Source organism: Lactuca virosa, chromosome 2, assembly GCF_052849685.1.
Source record: "Lactuca virosa cultivar CGN04683 chromosome 2, Lactuca_virosa_CGN04683_v6, whole genome shotgun sequence".
Taxonomy (NCBI): domain Eukaryota; kingdom Viridiplantae; phylum Streptophyta; class Magnoliopsida; order Asterales; family Asteraceae; genus Lactuca; species Lactuca virosa.
Window position 1 is genome coordinate 203,201,047 of NC_136427.1, and position 6,537 is coordinate 203,207,583.

General features: G+C 36.0%; 1 pseudogene; it reads right to left on the bottom strand.

Annotated features, from left to right (window-relative positions):
• Positions 1 to 677: 677 nt before the first annotated feature.
• LOC145158150 (uncharacterized) lies at positions 678 to 4,932 on the bottom strand (annotated as a pseudogene).
• Positions 4,933 to 6,537: the final 1,605 nt, after the last annotated feature.

The window sequence follows — 6,537 nt, forward strand, 5'->3', positions numbered from 1 at the left end:
ATTCGGGTCATTTCAGTTTATTTGGGTTATTCGGTTCAAGTGACTATTCACTTTTCGGGTCGGTCTTTTTGGCCTGATTAAACCTTTATTCGGGTAACCCGGACCGAATAACCCGAAACTCGAATTGGGCAAAAACAGATACCCGAGAACCGACCCAAATAACTTATTTGGTCGTAATTCGGGTCGGTCCGGCCCGGATTTCGGTTCGAAAACGCACATCCCTACTTTAAGCTACAAAGGAATAAAGGTTTGCCAAGATTGGCCTTCAACAATGAAGCAATTGCAATTCAAGAACAAATCCTTTTTAGACCTCACACAACCATTTTAGATCTAGTACCCTTTTTAGACCCGATGTAACCAAATTAGATCTATATTGCTGGAAAGCCAATATAGCCTTTGAACTAAGCAGAACTTATCATATTAGATGGCATATTTCGACAATATTGTACTCTAGCTTTCTTTGAAAGTGGCACATAGTAGTACTTTAATATGATTCTTAAGGCTAAATGCAAGAATACCAACATACATTCAAACAACACAAAATGAACCAACCAGTCTTTTACGGCAAAAAAAGTGTTGTCAAGGATTCTAAAAAACCATATCCATCACCCAACGTGCGACAATATAATGATCACATTCTTTAGATTCAGTTCCTAAGGAGAATCAAAAGATTTCTTTCACCACCTACTTCCTCTTCCACGAGATCTTGTATCACCATCCCTGTTGAATTTTAAATTACAGACCCCCTTAGTTTACCAAACAAAAGACTTATACTAGCTTAAATAGCCACCAAATACATGGTCCAAAAACTAACCAGACACTTGAAGCTCTTGATGATGATGATGATGACTTGGGTTGGTTCCTCAAGCTCAATGCAGCTAATTGATTTGACAAGGACCAGCTTTGATCAGTGTCCGAATTCGTAGGCCATGTAACAGGAAGCGTAAGGTTCCTATTCATGTTTTCAAAACAATAAGTTCTGTTTCCAAAATAGTATTCTAACCATAAATTATGATCAATGACTGTATATAGAAACAAAGAAGTGGAATCCATACATACCCTTCAACACGTTTTTCCTTGCAGCGGGTCATCATGTTTACAGTATAATTCCCATATACCTTTTCCACTAATATCTTTGCCAATTGTTCAATCTTGGTGGCTGGCAAAACATCCCAGATCGTTAGTACCTGGATGCAAAGAGAATTTTGTACTACAATGTCTACAGCCCAAATCAAACACAAGTCTTGTGTTACTTCATACACCTCCAGAAGCGTACTTGTTCCTTCTAGGCTCACTTTATTGGTTCCATCTTTTCGCCAGCCACTAGATAGCTTAAGCAGAATAGTAACTACTTCCTTACAAATCTTAGTGTTAGTAAAACTTGCAATTGTCTCCAAAAACGTGTCATTAAACTTTACCTATCAAATGTCAATAAAACAATATCACCATGTGCACAAAATAGCAAATCACAATTCTTAGTGACAATAGTATCAAGAGTCCTGTGAGCTTACCTGCCATTTAGTGTCATTAAAAAGGAATGAATCCATATTGAACAAGCTATCAAGTTGACGAAGCTCAATCAAAGCACCCATGGCAGCTTGAGCCAAGTTTTTGTCTTCACTAACATTGTGAAAACAGCCACGATCCTTAGCATCAACAATCAAATCTCTCCAGATAGAGCCACTATTTAGCAAGGTTGATCCATTCCCCAAAATCCACAGGCAGTATCTGTATAAAGCTCATATGTGATACATGAAAAGATCATGCAACTATGGAGAAACGAAGATAACAAATTAAAAGATAAATCAGATAAGTAATCAGTTTGTTACCTGGCTCGAGTTAATGCCACATTTGTTCTTTGATGATTTGAAAGAAAACCAACAGAACCTCTACCATTACATCTCACTGTGGATATAATAATTACATCCTCCTCACTCCCTTGAAATCCATCAACAGATCGAACATTCACAGAGAAGTAATCTTCAGAATCCATATATACTTATTGCCAAGTTTTTCCAGTATTGCATTTACTTGAGCCTTATATGGTGATATGCAACCAACACTTACCCTTCGTTTTCTTGCAACAGATTCTGTGATGATATCGATAAAAGTTGAGTTATTGACTAAGGATGAGAGATGAAAAAGAGAGAAACATGTACCTTTATAGAGACTTGAAATAATTTCAGAAATTATAGCCACTTCCATGAGATTTTTCATGCTATGACTCTTATCAAACTCCTCCTTGGCAGAAGTTACATTTATAAAAGAGTAGGACCCCTATATACTTCCTTGCAAAAAACTCTTCCCATAAGTGCTCCTCTTGACATTCATACCATCCAAGATTTGTTTTGCATAAAACTTCTTATTTGGGAACTGGCTTATGGAAGGATGCATCCTGTATTGAACATTAAGAAGGTGTTTCTTATGCCCTAGTGATACAAGCCTCTCGAATAAGCTCCTACCGAATTCAGCCTCCTCACGTATCTGTTGAAACAGTGTAACAAATTATTAGTAGAGTATCACGCTTCACACCAACACATAAATATACAGAAGGCATAACATTGTTCAACCTTGCTTTGCACCATGGCAGGGAGTTGTCTTTCATCCCCAACCAGGATTGCATGGCGAGCACAAACAAGCTGCAAAGGTATAAGAGATTCACATTCCTTTAATTGAGCAGCTTCATCAATCACAAGAAACTCCAAAGGACTCATTCCTTCTGTATGCAAGTTGATGGAGCTTGATGCTGTGCAAAATATCAAACAAGAATTCGCCAAACAAAATCTTCGAGTTTCAAATTCATCCTTGAAGTCTGGAAAACATAGCGTGTTTTGAAGGCATTTGAGTATCTGAAGACTTGCAATCCTGCAAGCATGTAAATTACTAATGCCTCCTGTCCTAGAATTATCTAAACCATTCAAGGCTTCTTTTAAGTCTACATTTCTAGCAATTGTTTGTTTCAATGAATCTCCAAGACTCTGAAGGGAACGAACAAGTCCTACCATTTGTTTTGCTTCATCAAGGGAAATAATAGATGTCGGCATATGTGTGTATAAGCTCTCAAGACAATATATAAGATGATTTCCAAGAAAAGTGAACCCATTTGTCACAAACTGCTCGAAAGTTAGAATATTTTCTTGAAAATTCTTCTTGTCTGATTTTTGCTTTAAAGGACCCTCATTTGCATCCTCGTGTGTGGTCTCACTAGTTGACAATTTCTTGTTCCCTTTCAAGGTACTTACAATGAGGGTCTTCCAGTTATTCTTTGTCAGTGCATTCTTTAACAGTGAGTCCTCTGATTTCTCTTTTTGATCAGGAATCAAATATTCCTCATCTTCATCTTCATCTTCTTCGCTATGAGCTTTCTCATCAGTATCACTACTATCACTCTCCTTTTCATCACATTGTACATTTTCCCTCAAGTACATGCGATACTGTTGATCAGGATCTTCAAGGAAACGAATCATCCACTCCCTGCTACCTTTCCATCCTGAACGTGGAGCTAAACAATCAGCAAGAATCTTGACACGAAACTCTAAGAATATTTCTGAAAGGTCTTTGAAATCATCGATCTTCATTCTTTCTCCATTCCCAAATAAAACTATATCTCCTAAACCATAAGTGCCATATCTCAAAAAGTCTCTCACTAAGCTCATAACCCGTTTGGTAACTCCTACAACTGCAATATTCGTAGGAGCACAAGTGAGGGTTCTGCATTTCATCAGCAGAAACATAAACAATAAAGAACCAATAGTTTTTGTCTTGCCAGTTCCAGGAGGCCCCCATATTAACTTAATTGTATTTTGATCACGATGTTTTCTTGCAGCAATGCAGCTCAAAACAGCAGCTTCTTGTGAACTATCAAGCTGAAATGATTTCAGAATTTTTTTAATCTTCAATAAAGTCAGGTCTTCAGTTGTATCAATAGAACAATATTCAAGGCCACTTTCTTCAACCTGTTACAAAAAGTAATTGCTTAGACTTAGAGTACATGGTAACCCCATACAAAGTAAAATCTTGTTGAGCACACAAATAAAATGTCCGTTTCATTCTTACAGAAGAATCAGCTCGCAGTAATTTTTTGATGATCTTCATTCTCACCCCTTCTAGCTCCGCATGAAGGGCTTGAGAAATACGGATATTTGTTGTCAAGTTTGTAAGATAAACAACAAAATGGTTTACATTCATTCTAGTATAACTTGTTACATCTTTCCGAATATCCATTTCAACAACTTCTGGAATTATTGGTTTCGATGATAAAACAAAAAGTTGATAATGTGATTTGTTGGCCTTCATGTTTTGCACTAAAGCAATGAGGTAAGGCTTGTTTGGCCTCTTAAGATCATCAACAGATTTTGGGTTCACATCGGTCAAAGCAATAAGATCTCCAACCTCAGGTGCATAGAATCCTTGACGTCTCTTTAGCACAATGGTGTACAATAAGGCTTTGGGTAGCCTAAAATCTTTAGACTTTTTAACTTTAATTATTTCCGCTGTGGGAGCACGGTTGACTCCTAGCATCTTTGACAGCAAGTCCGCATGTGTCTCCTCATAAAGCGGATAGACAAATGACTTTGTATAGTCTCTTACAGATGGAAACGTCTTGGGAATCTCTGCTACCTGTTCAATTCATGGAAGTTCAGTGATGTGCATGCAATGCAAGGATATTCGAACAATAATAAGAAGCAAAAGATTTTTTTATGCAGTGGCTGTTCAAACTTATAAAGAACGTGTTTTTAGTCCCTAAACTGTTTAAAGAAGTTCAGTCATCTAAACTGTGAGATTGAGTACGTAGCTTGTGAGAATTTTTTTACAAACCTTCCCTTTGTAGAAATTTCTGTTAAGCACATCGTCAAGTGACCAAGAAAACACCTCATGAATCAATTTTTCACCCTTGTTTTCAGGTTTCTTCTTATCGGTATCTGTGGCCATGATCCTTTTCACACTTCGGTGTATGCCTTAGATTCTTCAAAAACCAAGTAACAATACACAAGCAGTTATAAACAATGTAAGTAACCAAGAAACTAAGTGAATATTGGAAACTAAGGCTGTATGCTGTATGCATGCGATTCGTCTTTTAATCAGAATATGCAGTTTCTAGTGCAAACCCAAACAACAAAGAAAACAAGATAAAGATCAAAGAGTGGAAGCTGACCCTTAAGAGAAATTCGTGTATACCTCAGACTTCCACAGTTCTTGGTGCTAGAAAACACACACACACACGCATAGGAGTCGCTTATATTATTGGTATTGAAGAGCCACACCTTCGTTCCTGAATTCTTAATTAGAGAAGTGAATGAAGGGGCATGGACTAGGGCTACAGTTCCTAGAAGTTCAAATAATCTCTTCCATGAAAACGTTACATTTTCCTAGAAGTTCAAATGATCTCTCTTCCAATACTTAAATGTTTTTATTATCTCGGACAGCTATATAATGCAGTGTCTTTTCTTGAGTTGTATTTTGTCAGCTTCGCGTTCCATTACTTATATTTTCCATTTTTGGGATGTCTTAAGATGGTTTAATAAAACTTTTAGAAATTCATTTCTCTTTTATTTTTGTCTTCTGTTAGGTGGTGTTTGTTTTTTTAAAAAAACATCTTCAAACCACTTTCTGCTGCACGGCGCAGCACTTTCCCTCTCGCAGCAGTTTGTTTTTTGAAAGACTTCAGACTGCAAAACCTCTGTGCGTGTGCTGCGTGGCACAGCACTTGACTTGCCTCTTCAAACCTCTTCAGCTTTGAATTTTTTGAAGTGTTTTTTTTAGAATTTTGGTATAACTTATTTTTTTAAACTTTTTTTTTTAACTTTTATTTACGGATTTGATACAATTTCTTATTATAGTTCCACAAATTTTTTTAACTTGATTTAAAAAAAAAAAAAAACTTTGATTTTTTTAATTTTTTTACCGTTTCTGTTAATAATATTTTTAGTTTCAGTTTCATCTTTTTTAACGTGTGTAATTTTTTACGAACTTTATAGACATCGTTTGCAATACTTTCTTAATTTTTTTTATTATTTTCTTTTTTATGTTTTTTAAAATTAGTTTTTTTCTAGAATAAAGCTGTTAGCTTCTTTTATATTTTTGTTTTTTTACATGTTCTTTTTAGTACTCTTTCAATGTTTTAAGACTAGAATTATTAAAATTTTGGTGTTGATAACTATTTTCAGTTTATAAAATTAGTTTATTTAAATTTCAGTTTACTGCAGATGTCAAAAAACAAACATGCTTTTTATTATGGGTTGCAGCTGTTTGTTCCACCTCTTCTGCTACAGAGGATTGCAGATGTGGTCCGCAGACTTCATGAATTTTCGCTTCGAAAAAACAGACAGCACATTACCCTCTTTTCAGCCCCTTCACGTCGCAATCTAGACAATCTTATGGCTGTTTGGCAGGATCTGGATTTTTAAGATCTGATTTTTTAAGAGATCCGAATTTCGAAGAAGATCTGAAATTTTAAGAGTTGAATGTTTAACATGTTGTTTGGTTGGGACCTCTGAATTGCTGTGCTGAATTATTAAAATGACCATTTTATCATTC